The sequence below is a fragment of the Macaca nemestrina genome, chromosome 3, assembly GCF_043159975.1.
Source record: "Macaca nemestrina isolate mMacNem1 chromosome 3, mMacNem.hap1, whole genome shotgun sequence".
In the NCBI taxonomy this organism is placed as follows: Eukaryota; Metazoa; Chordata; class Mammalia; order Primates; family Cercopithecidae; genus Macaca; species Macaca nemestrina.
The window spans coordinates 21,773,808-21,793,122 of NC_092127.1; positions in this window are offsets into that span (position 1 = coordinate 21,773,808).

A 19,315-nucleotide genomic window follows, 5' to 3' on the forward strand; every position below is an offset into this window, starting at 1 on the left:
ATAGTAAGTGTATATATTTATGAGTTATATGGGATATTTTGGTAAAGGCATGCAATGTTTAATAATCACATCTGGGTAAACAAAGCATCCATCAACTCACGCATTTGTTGTTTGTGTTATGAACATTCCAATTACATTCTTTTAGTTATTTTTAAATGTACAATTACATTGACTATAGTCATTCTGTTGTGCTTTCAGGGAGTGGATCTCCATGAGTCCAGTTGTTTTAAGTTTTAACTCCTGCAAATACATGAGAATTTGTGAAATTTGTCTTTCTGTGTCTGGCTTATTTCACTTAACATAGCGACCTCCAGTTTCATCCATGTTGTTACAAATGGCAGGATCTTATTCCTTTTTATGGCTGAATAGTACTCCATAGTGTGTATGTGCCACATTTTCTTTATCCATTCATCTGTTGATGGACACTGAGGTTGCTTCCAGTCTTAGCTATCGTGAATAGTGTTGCAATAGGGATATGCCAAGCATTTGGTGATAATATTGTGGTATTTTAAAATTATTTAAACTAGTCCTATCATAAGTTGTAATTTCTAGTAAATGTTATGACGTTTTTTGTTTGTATATTTTGTTCCAAGTCATGACTTTTTAAATGCCTAAACACATACAAAAATTTCCTCTCATGTAGTTTAATGTGTAGGCTTATCATATACATTGAGAACACAGAAACTACAATTGATCAAATAAATGCCTATGTATCAGAAATAATTTATTGCAATGTAGATTGCTTTCCTCTGATTTTCAAGTTGTGCTGTGTATATTCTGAAGCAATTCCCTGAAAGAAAACTTAAAACACCATTAAGTCCAGTTTTCACTATAGGGAAATTTTTATAGTAGATCCATAATGAAGGTCAATTCTATTGAACAAGGGACTAATTAAATGTTCACCTGTGGTCAATGCCTCTTTAGGCTGTATAGCTTACTCCTCTCTACTGCTCTCCAAAGGCTTTTAAAATGGTTATAAAAGAGAACTATACAAAGTCAAGATGGGTTGAAATGCAGAGTCTCATGTTAAGCTTGAACTACAGTTTCTCCTATGAAATAGTGTAGTCATAGTCCATTATACCTACTAGAAAAGCATTGTTATTGACCTCCAAGTGAGAGAATAGACATTCCTCTGCAGGAATTGTTTATGGAATTTTCCAGAAAGTCATCTATATTACTGTGGAAAATTCTACTGAATGTTGTTGCAGTCTTTAAGCAGCCTGGATCCCTATCCTGCCCTTCCTAAACAAACAAAACAAAACAAAACAAAACAAAAAGCCTATTGGTAAAGTGAGAAGACATTATAGTACTAGAGAAGCTTATAATTGTACACATAGACATAAAGTTACAATAATTCCTACAATAAAATAACTGAGTGTGGTCTTTTCCCTCAGTTTAATTTGTACTACTTAACTAATAATAGTAATACAAATCTACATAGGAAATGAGCTTCACTTCATTGAAAACCGCTTGTCTTTTAATCTTTCAGAACATTCTGGTTTGGAAGCTGGTTTTCAGGAGTTAAAGTTTGCACAAATAGATATATAGACACAACCACACAGTAACAAATGATGAGCAAGTAAAATAAGGAGTTTTGTCTTCAGCTTCATAATATCGCAGAATATTGCTCAACTGGTTAGCAATTGTCAAAGCTGCTGCAAGATTGGAGACCATGTATTGCCCAACATCAAAAAAATTGACTGAATTTTTTATATAGAAAGCCAGTACTGAATGCTCTGTAACTTTAACTACCTGAATAGTATAATCATTGAGCCCTATGGACAATTTAATAGGACTTGACTTGTTTTATTCTCTCCTCCCAATCCCACTGAGAGTGTGTTTCAATCTGTCAAGCCCTGTATCGCTTTCATACAACATTCTTTTACTGCTTGTATCTTGAATTTGACTCTTGTTCTCTGGGGATCTGAGTGAAATTGCCAGAAGTCATTTCACCTGTCACCTTTAACAACCATCAGAAAGATGGGACTACATCCGTCTTTGACAGGTTTGAGTTTTCACCTAACAATGCACATGGCATTGTAAGATACTCACTTTTGATTTACAAATGTATTGACTAGAAATCTGAATCATTCTGTTTCCACAATCTGTTATCACAGCCTAGGACATATTCTCTATCGTGAAATGATCTGTAGACATGTTTTTTTTCACCACTAGCTATCCACATGGAGAAGTTAGGTATGTCATATAAAATAAATTGTAAGTCAAAACCTATAAAAAGAGACATAGAAAGTTATTAGATAAAGATAAAGGAATCAATTCATCAAGAGGACATAATAATCCTAAACATATGTGCACCCAACACTGAAGTATCCAAATATTTAAAGCAAATATTATTAGATGTAAAGGGAGAGAGGAGCTCCAATATAGTATTAATATAGAATTGAATAGCCATGCCAGTATTAGATAGATCATCTATACAGAAAATCAACAAACACTGAAGCTAAACTATGCTTTAGACCAAATAGATCTAACATTGACAGAACATTTTATCCAACAGTTGAGGAATACACATTTTCTTATAAGCCGTGGTACATTCTCCATGATAGACCACATGTTAGGCCACAGAACAAGTGTCAACAAAATTTTTAAAAGTCAAAATCACATCAAGTATCTTCTCAGACCACAGTGGAATAAAATGAGAAATTAATAACAAGAAGAATATTGGAAATTGGGCAAATGCACAGAAACTAAACAACATGACCCTAAATGACCATTGGTTCAATAAAGAAGTTAAGATGATAATAAAAAATATTGAAATAAGGGAAAATGGAAACACATTCCAAAACTCACAGAATGAGACAAAAACAGCGCTAAAAGGGAAGTTTATGGCAATAAACACCTATATCAAATAAGGAGAAAGATTTCAGATTAACAACCTAAGCAGGCACCTAAAAGGGCTAGAAAAACAAGAACAAGAACAACAAAAAACCCAAATTTGCAGAAGGAAAGAAAGATCAGAGCAGAATTAAAAGACATAGAGACTGGAAAAATGATATAAAAATCAATGTACCAAAAGTAGGTTTTTGAAAAGATAAACAATGTAGCCTAAAAGAAATAGGATCTAAAAAAACAAAATCAGAAATGAAAGAGGAGACATTACAACTGATACCGAGAAATACAAAATATAAAATGAGAGCATTATGAAGAACTATATATTACCAAAATGGAAAACCTAAGGGAATGGTAAATTTCTGGACACATACAACCTACCAGGATAGAACCAAAACGAAAGAGAAAACTTGCATAGACTGATAATGACTAAAGGAATTTAATCAGTAATAAAAAGTCTCCCAACTTAAGAAAGCCCAGAACCAGATAGCTTCATTGTTGAATTCCACCAAACATGTAAAGAAGAAACAATGCCAATTCTTCTCAAACTCTTCAAAAAACTTGAAGAAGGAATTCTCCCTAACTCATTCTATGAAACAAGCATTACCTTAATACTAAAACCAAACTAGGACACAACAACAAATAACTATAGGTCAATATTTCTGATGAATATAGATGCAAAAATCCTCAACAAAATTTCTGGCAAACGGAATCCAACGGCACAATGAAAACATAATACACCATAATCAAATGAAATTTGTAGCAGCTATGCAAGGATTGTCCAACATATGCAAATAAATAGACATGATGTCTCAACAGAATGAAGGACAAAAACCATACGATCATCTCAATAGAAGCAAAGAAAGCATTTGATACAATTAATGTTTTTAAAATTTTTGTGGGTACTTAATAGGTGTCATATTTATGGGATACATGAGAAGTTTTGATATAGTCATGCAATGCGAAGAAATCACATCATGAAGAATGGGGTATCTATCCTCTCAAGCATGTATTTTTGTGTGTGTTAGAAACAATCCAATTATACTCTTTTAGTTATTTTAAAATGTAAAATTATTATTGACTGTAGTCATCCTGTTGTGCTGTCAAATAGTAGGTCTTACTCATTTTTTGTACCTACTTTGTTGGTACTCATTAACCATTCCTATCTCTCCCCAGCCCCTTACTACCCTTCCCAGTCTCTGGTAACTATTCTTCTACTCTCTGTACATGGTATCAATTGTATTAATTTTTAGATCCCACAAATTAATGAGAACATGCAATGTTTGTCTTTCTGTGCCTGGCTTATTTTACTTAATATAATGATCTCCATCCACATTGTTGCAAATGGCAGAATCACATTCTTTTTCATAGCTGAATAGTACTCCATTGTTTATATGTCCCACATTTTCTTTATCCATTAATATATTGATGGATACAAGTTGCTTCTAAATCTTGGCTACTGTGAACAGTGTTGCAGCAAAAATGGGAGTGCAGATATCTCTTAGATATACCAATTTCCTTTCTTTTGGATATATTCCCAGGAGTGAAATTGCTGGATCATGTGGTAGCTCTATTTTTAGTTTTTTTAAACAGAATTCTAAACTCTTCTCCATAGTGGTTGCACTCATTCCCACCAACAGCATACAAGGGTTCCCTTTTCTCCACATCCTCACCAGCATTGTTATTGCCTGTCTTTTGAATATTGCCTGTTATTGCCTGCCATCTTAACTGGGGTGAGGTGATATCTCATTGTAGTTTTGACTTGCATATTTCTGATGATCATTGATGTCGAGCACCTTTTCATATGCCTGTTCACAATTTGTATGTCTTCTTTGAGAATTCTCCATTCAAATATTTGTTCCATGTTTTGATAAGATTGTTAGCTTTTATCCTATAGACTTGTTTGAGTTCCATATATATTCTGGTTATTAATCCTTTGACAGATGTGCATCTTGCAAATATTTTCTCCCATTCTGTGGGCTGTATATCCACTTTATTGATTGTTCCCTTTGCTGTACAGAAGCTTTTTAACTTGATGCAGTCCTGTTTGTCCATTTTTGCTTTGATTGCCTGTTCTTCTAGGGTATTGCTCAAGAATTTTCTGCCCAGACCAATATTCTGGGGGTTTTCCCCAATGGTGTTTGTACTAGTTTCATAGTTTCCAGTCTTAGATTTAAGTCTAACACATTTTGATTTCATTTTTTAATATATCAAGAGATAGGGGTCTAGATTCATTTTTTTTTTTTTTTTTTTTTTTTTTTTTTTTTTTTTTTGCATGTGGATGTCCAGTTTCCCCAGTACCATTTATTGAAGAGAATGTCTTTTCCCCAGTGTATGTTCCTGGCACTTTTGTCAAAAATGCATTCACTGTAGGTTTGTGGATTTATTTCTGGGTTCTCTATTCTATTCCTCTGGTCTATTTGTTTGTTTTTAAAATACCAGAACCCTGCTGTTTTGGTTATTAGAGCTCTAGAGTATAATCTAAAGTCAGGTAGTGTGATTTCTCCAACTATGTTCTTTCTGCATAGAATAGCTTTGGGTACTTTGAGACTTTTGCCATTCTGTATAAATTTTAGGATTTTTTTTCTATTTCTGTGAAGAATGTTATTGGAATTTAATGGGGATTGCATTGAATTGATAGATTGCTTTGGGCAGTAGAGACCTTTTAACAATATCGATCCTTCCAATCCATGAACATGCAATATTTTTCCATTTTTTTTGGTGTCGTCAGTTTCCTTCAACAGTGCTTTATAGTTTTTATTATACAGATCTTCTACTTTTTTGGTTAATTCCTAGGTATTTAATTTTGTGTGGCTATTGTAAATGGGATTACTTTTTAAATTTTGTTTTCAGATTGCTCACTGTTGGCTTACAGAAGGAGTACTGATTTTTGTGTATTGATGTTGTATCCTGCAACTTCACTGAATTTTCTTTTTTAACATTTATTTTAGGTTCAAGAGTACATATGCAGGTTTATTGCATAGGTAAGCTCATATCATGGGGGTTTGTTGTACAGATTATTTTGTAACCCAGGTATTATGCCTACTGCCCACTAGATATTTTTTTCTGATCTTCTCCTTCCTCCCACCTTCTACAGTCAAGTAGGCCCCAGTGTCAGTTGTTCCCCTCTATGTGTTCATGTGTTCTCACCATCTAGCTCACATTTACAAGTGAGAACATGCAGTTATTTGATTTCCTGTTCCTACATTAGTATGTTAAGGGACTCTAGTACCATACCTGTTCCTGTTCCTGCAAAGAACATGATATCATTTTTTTGGCTGCATAGCATTCCATGGTATATATGCACCACATCTTCTTTATCCACTATACCATTTATGGACATTTAGGTTGATTCCATGTCTTTGCTATTGTGAACAGTGCAGCAATGAATATATGTGTGCATGTTTCTTTACAATAGAACAATTTACAATCCTTGAGAAGATCCATGTACTGAGGGAAAAAATTCTGTAGGCTTTGGATGAAATGTTTAGTAATTATCTGTTAGATCCATTTGGTTTATAGTATGGATTATGTCCAATGATTGTTGATTTTCTCTCTGAAAGATCTGTCCAATGCTGAAAGTGGTATGTTGAAATCTCCAGCTATTATTGTATTGCAGCCCATCTCTCTCTTTAGCTTTAATAATATTTGTTTTATATATCTGGGTGCTTCAGTGTTTGGTGCACGCATATTTAAAATTGACCCTTTTATTATTATATAGTGACCTTACTTGTCTGTTTTTATAGTTTTTTCTTGAAATCTACTTTTTATGATATAACTACTTCTGCTTTTTTTGGTTTTTATTCGCATGAAATATCTTTTTCCATCCCTTTATTTTCAGTCTTTGTGTGTCTTTACAGATGAAGTGTGTTTCTTGTAGCAAGAGATCAATGGGTCTTGTGTTTACTTCCATTTAGCAACTCTATGTCTTTTACTTGGAAGTTTGGTCCATTTACATTCAATGTTATTATTGATAAGTAAGGACTTACTCCTGTCATTTTGTTATTTGTTTTGTGGTTGTTATGTGGTCTTCTCTTTCTTTTTTTTCTTCTTGTCTTTTTTTTAGTGAAGGTAATTTTCTCTTGTGTTATGATTTAATATTTTCTTTTCCTTTTTTGTGTATTCATTGTATGTGTTTCAATTTTAGATTACCATGAGACTTGCAACTACCATTTATAACCCATTATTTTAACTTGATAGCAACTTAATATTATTTGCATAACTAATCAAACTAGCAACGAGAAAACAAATAACAGCTGTGTGCCTTAACTTTACCCCCACCACCTGCTTTAAGATTTTTGTTGTATATATTTATCTCTTATTGTACTCGCTGTGTCTTGAAAACTTTGTAGTTATATTTGACTGGTTTATTGTTTAGTGTTTCCACGTAGGAAAAGAGTAGTCTACACAGCACAGTTACAGTGCTATATGTGTTTTTCTCTGTACTTACTGTTGTCAATGAGTTTTATATTTTCAAGGCATTACTGTTGCTCATTAATGTGCTTTTCTTTCTGATTGAAGTGCTCCCTTTAGCATTTCTTGTAGGACAGGTCTGTTGATGATGAAATACCTTAGCTTTTTATTTTCATTTTTATTTTTTGGTCTGGAAAAGTCTTTATTTCTCCTTCATGATTGAAGGATATTTTCATCAGATACACTGTTTTAAGGTAAAAGGTTTTTTTTTTTTTTTTCCCAGCATTTTCAATATATCATACCACTCTCCCCTAGCCTGTAAGGTTCCACTGGAAAGTTGGCTGCCAGATGCATTGGAGCTTTATTGCATATTATTTGTTTATTTCCTCTTGCTGCTTTTAGGATTCTTCCTTTATCCTTGAACTTTGGGAGTTTGGTTATTACATGTTATTACATGCCTTGAAGTAATCTTCTTTGGGTTAAATATTCTTGGTGTTTTATAACCTGGTTGTACTTGGATATTGACATATATCTCTAGATTTGCAAAGTTTTGTTATTATCCCATTTGAATAAACTTTCTGCCCTGTTCTCTCTCTCTCTATCTCCTCTTTAAGGGCAATAACTCTTAGATTTGCCCTTTTGAGGCTATTTGCTACATCTTATAATCATGTTTCATTCTTTTTTATTCATTTCTCTTTTGTATCCTCTAACTGTGTATTTCCAAATTGCCTGTCTTCAAGCTCATTAATTCTTTCTTCTGCTTGATCAATTCTGTTATCAAAGAACTCTGATGCATTCCTCAGTATGCCAATTGTGTTTTTCATCTCCAGTATTTCTGCTTGATTTTTGAAAATCATTTCAACCTCTTTGTTAAATTTATCTGACATAATTCTGAATTCTTTCTCTGTGTTATCTTGAATATCTTTGAGTTTCCTCAACACAGCTATTTAGAATTCTCTGTCTGAAAAATCTGTTTCTGCAAGACTGGTCCCTGATGCCTTATTTAGTTCATTGGGTTAGGTCATCTTTTCTTGGATGGTGTTGATGTTAGTAGATGTTCTTTGGTATTTGGGCATTAAAGAGTTAGGTACTTATTGTTGTCTTCACTGTCTGAACTTGCTTGTACATATCCTTCTTAGGAAAGCTTCTAGACATTTGAAAGAACATGAGGATTGTCATCTAAGCTGTATGTTTTTTGTGTAGCACCCCAAGCCCAGTAACCCTGTGACTCTCACAGACTTGTAGAGGTTCCACCTTGATGGTCTTGCACAATATCTGATAATTCACTGGATTACCAGGGAGAGACTCTGGTTCTTTTTCCTTAATTTCTCCCAAACAGAGTATGTCTCTCTGTTTCTTAAGACACCTAAACCTAAGTGTAGAGTAACACAAGAACCCCTGTGGCCACTACCACTATGGTTGTGCTGGGTCACACTTGAAAAGAGCACAGCACTGGGTTTCACCCAAGGTCTGATGTAACCACTCACTAGCTACTGCCTATGTTTGCTCAAGGTCCTGAGGTTCTACAATCAGCAGGTGGCAAAGTCAGCTAGGCCTGTGTTCTTCTCTTTAGAGTAGTGAGTTCTCCAGGTCCCAGGTGGGTACAGAGGTGCTGTCCAAGAGTCAAGGACTAGAGTCAAAGACCTTAGAAGTGTGCCTGGTATTCTGTTGTACTGTGGCTGAGCTGGCCCAAACAACAAGACACAGTCCTTCCCACTCTTCCCTCCCCTCTCCAAAGGCAGAGAAGCATCACTCCATAGCCACTGTCACCACAGGCCATGGGGAGTACTGCCAGAATATCACTGATGTTCCCTTAAGGCCCATGTGCTCTTAAAACAGCTTGTGGTGAATGTTGCCTGACCTAGGACTCACCCTTCAGGACAGTGGGATCCCCTCTGTTCCAGGGCAGTCCAGAAATTCAATTCAGAGTCATTTCCTGGAATCAGGGACCCTAAGAGTCCACTTGGTGCTGTACATCCCTTTGGCCATGCTGATACTTGAAGCCAGCAAGTCTGAGGCTCAACGAAGGCCCTTGATTTAGTACCAGGGTATCACTGCTGGTTATTCAGGGCCCAAAGGCTCTTCAGTTAGCAGGTGATGAATACTGCCAGAACTGGGCCTTTCCCTTCAAGGCAGCAGGTTCCTTACTGGCCCAGAGTATATCTAGAAATCTCTCCTGGGAGCCAAGTCCTGGAATGGGGGCTTCATGATTCTTACCAGTGCCCTATCCTGCTGTGGCTGAACTAGTGTCCAAGACACAGGACAAAATTCTCCCAACTCTTCCCCCTTCTCTGCTTAAATGGAAGGAAGCGGTCTCTTTTGGAGAGATGAGTTGTGCAGCCTGGAGTGGGGGAGGGGTGATACCAGCACTCCCTTAACATCTCCAGCTTGTGTCTTCAGCACTAGGGCTTACCTAAGAGTTGCAATCCTTGTGGCCTAGACCACCTTTTTTATTTCTTAGAGATGGGTTTGGCCCACAGTGGCAAGGTTTGTGGGAACTTAATTTCTGACCCTGGCATCAGCTATACCCCTCTGGCTAGGGCTAGTTTAACTATTTCCTCCGTGAGTGGGCATCAGCTGAGTTTGGTCCAGTTTTCCTTTTTGCTATAACAGGACAGCACTGGGTTTGATGCCTCAAAATTGCTGTGCTCTTACTCTTGCAGCACCCAGAGATGCTCTCTGCACCACACCACCACTGTGGGGGATAGTGGAGGGGTGGCATCGGCGATTCAAGACTATTTTTTTTTTAAGTTTCAGTGTCTCTTTTAGTGATATGATGATAAAACAAGGTATTATGAAAGCTCACCTTTTTTCTGGCTCTTACAAAGGTGTTTTTTCTTTGCAGATAGTTGTTAAATTGGTGTCCTTGCAGGGGGCGATGATTGGCGGATCCTTCTATTCTGCCATCTTGCTCCTAGGATATTTGATAAAATTCAATATCCTTTTATAATAAAAAGTCTCACCAACATAGTTATAGAAGAATATACCTCAAAATAATGGAGGCCTTATAAGATAAACCCACAGCTAACATTATACTTAATGAATAAAATTTAAGCCTTTCCTTTAAGACATGGAACAAGACAAAGATACTCACTCTCATCACTCCTATTCAACATAGTACTGAAAGTGCTAGCCAGAGATATCAGGGATGAAAAAGAAATAAAAGGCATCCAAACTGGAAAAGAGCAAGTCAAGTTGTCCCTTTTTGAAGATGACATAACCTTAAATGTAGATAAATGTACAGACTGCACCAAAGAAAACTATTGGAATGGATAAACTAATTCAGTAAATTGCAGGATACAAATCCACATACAAAAGTCACTAGCATTTATATACAGCAACAATGAAATAGGTAGAAAAGGAATCAAGAAAGCAATCTCACTTATAATAGCCACAAAAATTAATAAATTAATAAACAAGTATAAATTTAACTAAAGATACGAAAAATCTTTACAAGGAAAAGTACAGAACACTAATGAAAGAAATTAAAGAAGACACACACACAAAATTGAAAGGCATTCCATGCTCATGGATAGGAATAATTAATATGATCGTACTACTCAAAGCTATCTACAATTCAGTGCAATCCTTATCAAATGCCAGTGACATTCTTCAGAGAAATATAAAAAATACTTCTAAAATTTGTATAGAACCACTAAAGATTCCAATTTAATACTGAGAGAAAAGAACAAAGCAGGGAGCATCACACTACCTGACCTCAAATTATACTACATAGCTGTAGGAATGAAAACAACATGGTATTGATATAAAAATAGACACATAAACCATTGGAACATAATAGGAAACCTAGAAATAAATCTACCCATTTACAGCTAACTGAGTTTTGACAAGAGCACTTGGTATATTCATTGGGGAAAGGACATTCTCTTCAATAAATGGTGCTGGGAAAGTGGGCATGCATATTCACAAGAATGAAATAGATCCATATCTCTTGCCATATATACAAAAATCAACTACAAATTGATTGAAGACTTGAGCATACTATTTAAAATGGTAAAACTTACAGAAGAAAACATAAGGGAAATTCTTCAAGACATTAGTCTAGGGAATAATTTTATGACTAAGACCTCAAAAGCACAGGCAACAGAAACAAAAATAGGAAAAAGGGACTATATTAAACTAAACAGTTTCTGCACAGCAAACAAAACAGCCAACCAATGGGGATACAACTTCTTGGATGGGAGAAAGTATTCATCTCATAGGGGACTAATATCCTAAAGATACAAGAAACTCAAACAACTCTACAGTAAAAAAATAACAATCCTATTAAAAAGTGGGCAAAGGTTCTAAATGGTTACTTCTCAGGAGATATACAAATAGCCAACAGGTTCACAAGAAAAATGCTTAACACAGTCATCAGGGAAATGCAAATCAAAACCACAATGTGATATCATCTCACCCAAGTTAAAATGACTTTTATCAAAGACAGGGAATAACAAATGCTGGCAAGGATGTAAAGAAGGGGAACCCTTGTATGCCATTGGTGGGAATGCAAATTAATACCGCCACTACAGAAAACTGTATGGAATTTCCTCAAAAGACTAAAATAGAACTACATTTTATTCAGCAATCCCTCCACTAGGTATTTATCCTGAGGAAGGGAAATCAGCATATCAAAAGGATAGCTTTACTCCCATATTTTATAGCTGAGATATGGAGTCAATTTAAATTTCCATCAACTTAGGATAAAGAAAATGTGGTATATATACACAATGGAATACTATTCAGCCACATAAAAGAATGAAACCCTGTTTTTGCTGCAACATGAATGGAACTGAAGGTTATTATGATAAGTTAAATAAGCCAGAAATAGAAAGACAAATATTGCATGTTCTCACTCATATGTGGGAGCTAAAAAATTTATTTCATAGAGTTAGGGAGTAAAAAGATAGTAATTAGAGACTGAGAAGGGTGTGTGGGGTCCAGGAAAGGAGGTTGGTTAATGAGTACAAACACAGTTAGATAGAAGGAATAATCTGTAGTGTTCTATAGCACAGTCGGACTACCATAGTTAAGAATAATGCAATGTATTTTTCAAGGTAACTAGAAGAGACTATGTAAAATGTTCCCAGTACAAAGAAACAATAAATGTTCAAGGTGATGGATACCCTGAATTGATCATTTTACAATGTATGCATGTACTAAAATATCACGTTTTACTCTATAGTATGTGCAATTATTAGGTATCAGTAAAATATTTAAAGAAATAATAAATTTAAAAATAAAAATGAAATACTTGATCTCCAAATTCATAATTTACAATAACATTAGCCATTAATGTTAAGGGCTTATTATTCAACAGACACTATTTTTATTGCATGTATGCAAAATTTTATTTCATTCTTACAATTATCCCCACAAGGAAACATTATTATTCCATTTTACATACTCAAAAACAGTAACAAGCAGAGGAAAAATATTCTTCTGCCATTCTGCCTATATTGAAATCCTATCTGTTCTCAGCTCTCTTTTCCAGAATTTAATCAGTGTAAAGAATGTGCTTAAACTGAGCAAACAAGAAAGGGCAGTGATCTCACAGTGATGGCACAGGTTCACTTGCTGAAATAGAGCAGCCCTACTCCTTGGAAATACTAGTTTAGCAAGTTCTTTAATGTGTAAAACCACTGGCATAAATATCTAAGCCATGACTGGTATTTTATTGAATATGCTTATACAGGAAGGCCATATTCATGTGGCTGTCTCACTTTTATCTCATTTCCAAATTAACTGATCTGCCAGTAGGGAGTAACTTATAACAGTGAAATTGACACAGAGAGCAGAAATACGTCATTTCTTCTGTTTCTCTGTGTGAGGCAAAAGCACTTCCCTGGAGATTCTATATGGTAAAGATTGGCATATTCCAATGGGATATCTGATGGCCTTTGTTTCTGCAATAGAATCACATCCAACACAGAATCATTATGAATATCTGGAGTTTGTAAGATGAATCAGGGAAATTTAAAAGTATCCTCGATTCTTCATACATGTGGTAGATCCACCTTTGGTTGAGTCCTTGAGATTACCTTTTGGAAATGAGATATTATCAGACATACAATGAAATGCCATAGGGGTGTTAAAAGAAATAGAAGGCCAGTGCACCTGGAGTAGTGCTCTGTGTTTATTAGATTTTACTTACTGAAAATGCTATTTCTATATTTTGTTAAAATGAGATAATTAAAATTTGATTTATGCCTTTAATTATATGTTTTCAAAATTATATTCTTAATAAGACACATAGAAATACATTTGCTGTAATTAATCTTATGGGAAGGCAAAGAAAATAACATAAAATCATAGTCATATTTTTTCAGATAATAAAAGGAGAAATAAGTGATTTAAGGAGGCATAAAAACAATTCCACATATTATATTTTTGATAAAATACTACATTTCTGTCTTGTACCTAGATGGTTTAGAATACATCATTTTTTTTCTTCAAAATATTTTAAAACACACACTATAACTTCTAGGTAAAAGGCAGTATTTTATTAAATATTTTTGATGCAGCCAATAGACCCAAGAGTGACTACTAACATATAACCTACTAATACTTGCCTCCTGGGGATTCAAGCCTTGTGTAACTCCATTCCTTTAGTGCACTTGTGAATAGAATATGGCAAAGGTGATGGGATGTCACTCTGATTAGATTGTGGTGAAGATAATGGGGTATCACTCCTGTGATGACCTTGAATTCTATAAATTTCCAACTTAACTGTCTGTAAGAGACTCTCCTTCTGGGCTTGAAGAAGCAAATTGCCACGTTGTGAACTGCCTATGGAGAGAGCCACACGGCAACATGGTTCTAGAGGTTGGCCTCCAGAAAGAGCCACATGGTTCTAGAGGTTGGCCTCTAGAACCTGAAGACAGCTTCCAGCTAAAAGCCAGTCAGAATCTGAGGTCCTCACTCCTGTGGCTGCCAACAACATACACACTCCTGGAGGTGGATATCTTCCTAGCTGAGCATCCAGATGAAAATGCAGATCACGGCCAACAGTTTGCAGCCTTGTGAGACACAAAACAGAGGACCCAGTTAAGCTGAGAAACTGTGAGATAATAAACGTGTGTTGTTTTAACTTGCTAGATTTGTTACACAGAAATAGAAAATTAATACAAGGTAGATTTTAGAAAATGCTTTATGTGTGAATATCTAGTGTGAAATTATGTTTGGCATTGAATTTATGTGTATGTGTATATGTCTGTTCTTCACTCAGATTAATTTTTCTTTCTTTTCATGTTAAGAGAATAAGGAAATAAAGAAACCATTTTAATCAAATGCACTGATCAAACAAACCCAGAGTGGTAGGCAAGAGAACACTAGTTAGCATTTGAAATAACACTGACTTCTGTTGACCATTGTCTTAGTGTTTTCCACTCATGAATCTTCTGATCAGTTATAGTATGGTCTCCACGAGTATACCCACTGATGACTTAACAAGGTGAAAGATATGCAATGAAGCCAAGTAAACACAATGGTTCAGCCAGTTGGAAAGAAAGCCACAAAACACTTTGTTAAAGTCAAAAATGTAAAGAAAATAATACTTCTGTATAATTCCAGAAAGTATATAGGAGCAACAAAAACAACAACAAAGAAATAAACAAATGGAGAGCTTAATATTGTGAGGATGAAAGAGATCCTATGTTAGGACCAATTTCTATGAGATTCAGTGCATGCATGAAGCTTTTAAGGTACAGAAAAAAAAAATGATCAGGAATCCCCAAAAGAAACTCATTGGAATACCTGATAAAGCCCTCTGTACAACTGGGAATATATTAAGAGCTCCAGTAGCAAGAAAAATGTGACATACAATCCTGTTCATATTTCTTTTGAGCAGCACATTTGTGGAAGGAAAAATTTCCATAAGTGGTTTATACAGGTCATGAAATAAGATGAGTTTGTTTTAGGAAAAAGGTGGAGGAGGAAAGGCTGTCCTCTAGAACCTTCAGAACACAACATTCTGGAACATTTTACATCATCATTTGTTTTTGTGGCTTATGTTTTCCTTTTAAAAGTTTAGAGACAGAGAGAACACAGAGAGAGCACAAATTTCTGTTCAACCTCACTATTACTGTTGGAAAATAATATTCTAACACTTAAGGTAATTGCATTTTACCTATTATGTATGTATCTATTAGTAAATCCATGTAAATATTTGTTAGGATTATTTAAGCAACTATTTTCTCCCATTCTGAAAATTGTCTCTTACCTTTGTTTTCTCCTTTGCTATGCAGAATCTTTTTAGCTTAATGTGTCTATTTTTGTTTCAGTTGCCTGTGCTTTCGAGGTCTTACACACAAAAAAATCTTAGGAGATACTCCAGGACATGATTCTGGGGAAGTCAGGTGTATGATTTGCATATTTTTTGTGTATTTTGTTTATGTTGAACCATCCCTGCATCCCTGGGATGAATCACATTTAATCATCATAAAGGACCTTTTTAATGTGTTGTTGAATTTTGTTTGCTAGTGTTTTGTTGAGGATTTTTTGCATCTATATTTACTGGTGCTATTAGCTTGTAGTTTTCTTTCTTTGCTGCGTCCTTGTCTGGTTTTGGTATCAAGGTAATGGTGACTTCATAGAATGAATTTGGAAGTATTCCCTCTTCAATTTTTTGAAGAGTATAAGTAGAATTGTTATTAGTTCTTTATGCATTTGGTAGAATTGAGCAGTGAAGCCATAAGATGGGGGCCATTTTATTATGGCTTTGATCACGCTGCTCAGTATTCATTTGTTGAAGTTTTCTATTTCCTTATAGTTTAATCTTGGTAGGCTGTATGTTTCTGGGAACTGATCCATTTCCTCTAGATTTTCTCATTTGTTGGCTTGTATGTATTCACAATAGTCTCTAATGAGTGTTGGTATAGTTCTGGTCTCTGTTGTTAATGAAAAGGTATCCTTTTTCATTTTTGATTTTATCTATTTAGGTTTTCTTTTTTTTTTTTCTTAGTCTAGCTAAAGGTTTATCAACTTTGTTTATCTTTTCAAAAAAGCAACTTTTAAAATCAATCTTCTGTATATTTTAGTCTAAATTTCACTTATTTCTACTCTGATCTTTATTATTTGTTGCTTTCTTCTAATTTTAGGTTTGGTTTGCTTTGGCTTTTTTAGTTCCTTTAGGTGCTTCCCTGGATTCTTTATTTTAAATCTTTCCACTTTTTTGATGTAGGCATATTTTTCCTATAAAATTCCCTCTTAGTACTACTTTTGCTATATCCTACAGATTTTGGTATGTTGTATTTTTATTTATTTCAAGAAATGTTTAAAACATTGTTTTTCTTAATTTGCTCATTGACCCAATGGTTGTTCAGGAGCACATTGTTTAATTTCCATATTTTTGTGTATTTTCTGAGGTTCTTCTTGTTGTTAATTTCTAATGTTATTCAATTGTGGTCCAAGGAGATACTTGACATAATTCCTACTTTTTTGAATTTGTTGAGACTCTTTTGTGGCCTAAGAGATTATCTCTTCTGGAGAAGGTTCCATGTGCAGATTAAAATAATATGTAGTCTGTAAGAGTTACGTGAAATTATCTGTAAATGATATTTTGGCCTATTTGGTGTAGTGCATAGTTGAACTCCAATGTGTTTTGCTGATTTTCTATCGGCAGGTACATTACTGAGAGTGAGATGTTTAAATCCATTACTATTATTGTATTTTGTATTACAGAATATCTCTCTTTTGTATACATTAATGCTTGCTTTATATACTTGGAAGCTCTGGTGTTAGATGCACAGGCATTTATAATTATTATATTCTCTTGCTGGCTTGACCCCTTTATCATTATATGATGACTTTCTTTGTCTCTTTTAATAGTCTTTAATTTGCAATCTATTTTACCTAATATAAGTAGAGCTGTTTCTGCTTTTTTATTGTTTTCAGTTATCTCAAATTTCTTTACATGGAATATATTTTCCACCCCTTCTCTTTTAATTTTTGTGTGTCTTTATAGTTAAAGTGGGTTTCTGGTAGGCAGCATGTCGTGAGGTCTTGTTTCCTTATCCATTCAGCTACTCTATGCCTTTTGATTGGAGAACTGACTATTTAAATTCAATATTATTATCAATAAGTAATGACCTACCACTGCCATTTTGTTGCTTGTTTTCTGGATGTTTATTAACTTCTGTCTTTCTGTTTTCCTTTGTGTTTAAGTGATTTTCTCTGGTAGTATGTTTTAATTTGTTGCTTTTTATTTTTAGCAAGCATATTATAGATTTTCACATTGTGGTTACCATGAGGCTTATAAAAACATCTTTTTGACAAGTTATTTTAAAGAGATGCTAACTTATCTCAGATCACAAAGAATAGAAACAAAAATAAAAATAAAATTCTATACTTTAACTCCATTTATCCAACATGTTGACTTTATGTTGTTTCAACTTACATACTTTTATTTTGCCTAACTCTTACAGGTTGCTGTGGCGATTACTTATTTTGATAAATTTGTCTCTTGGACTTCATAGCAGAGTTATGTGGAGACTGCACACCACACTTACAGTACTATAGTATTTGAGTTTTGCTTGTGTATTTAATTTTACCAGTGGGTTTTATATCTTTAAATGTTTTCCTTTGGCACATCAGTGTTTTTTCCCTTCAGATTGAAGAACTTCCTTTAACATTTCTTATAAGACTTGTCTTATGGTGGTAAATTTTCTCAGCTTTTGTTTATCAGGGAAACATTATCTCTTCTTCATATTTGACAGATAGCTTTGCTGGATATGGTATTCTTGAATGACAGGGCTTTTTGTTTTCTTTTAACATGTTAAAACTGTCATTTCACTACCTCCTGGCCTGTATGGTTTTGATTGAGAAGTCTGTTGCTACATGCATTGGAGCTCCTTTATATGTTATTTGCTTCTTTTGTCTTGCTGCTCATAGTATAATCTCTTACTGACTTTTGAGAATTAATTATTGTAGTACTTGTAATTATTATAGTACTTGAGAATTATTTATTGTAGTCTTTTTTGGGATTAATCTGGTTGGAGTTTTCTCTGACCTTCCTTTACCTGGATATTTATCTCTGTCTCAAGTTTTCAAATGTTTTCCACTGTAATTTGTTTGAATAAGCTTTCTACCCATTGCTCTTGCTCAACTAACTCTTGAACACCAATTCTTCTTAGATTTAGTCTTATGAAGTATTTTTTTATATCTTGTAGATGATCTTTGTTTCATTTTTTTCTCTTCAGTGTAGTTTCAAACAGCCTGTCTTCAAGTTCACTGTTTTTTTTTTCCCTCTGCTTGATCCATTTTGCTTTTGAGAGCCTCTGTTTAAGTTTTCAGTTCAGCAAATGTATATTTCTGTTTCAATATTTTTGTTTGATTTTTTTTAACTCATTTCCATCTCTTTGCTAAATTTTTCTAATACATTTCTGAATTGCTTTTCTTTGTTATCTGGGAGATCATAGAGTTTACTTAAAGCCATTATTTTGAATTCTTGGCCAGAGAGTTTACATGACACCATCTCATTAGGATTGGTTATCGGTTTCATTCTTTGTCCATTTGAGAAGGTCATAATTTCCTGTTTGCTGTTGTTTCTTGTGAGTGTATATCTATGTCTTTCCATTGAATTTTTCTTTACTTGTTTAAGCCTTCTTTGTTGGCTTGTTTTCTTTTTTTATTGAATAAATTTACTTAGAAATTCTTTGTGTTTACCTGTTGATTTTCTTTCTGTCTTTTTTTTTCTGCTATGTTGCTGCCTCCTTTTTGTTAATATATGGTGCCTTTAGCACAAGTTTGCCTTGGGTCTAGTAAACCATCCAAGTTTTGCCTATTTTGAATGAGGGAAGTCCTAAAGGGAATATCTTGGTAATGTAGGAAAGCTGGCTAGGGGCTAGTGCCCAGAGGACCTGTGGAACAAACTTTCTACATCATGATGCTGCTGAAGTTACTCTGATTGGCTGTCTCCTTTGGCTGTGTTAAATTGTAGAGTTTCCAGGGCTCAGAATCATAGTCTTGCCTTCCCCCTTTTATCTTTGTTGTCTGCAAGGATATTTTTCCCTGTAGGTATTACTGAAGCTTTCTGTGGGTTGAGGCAGGG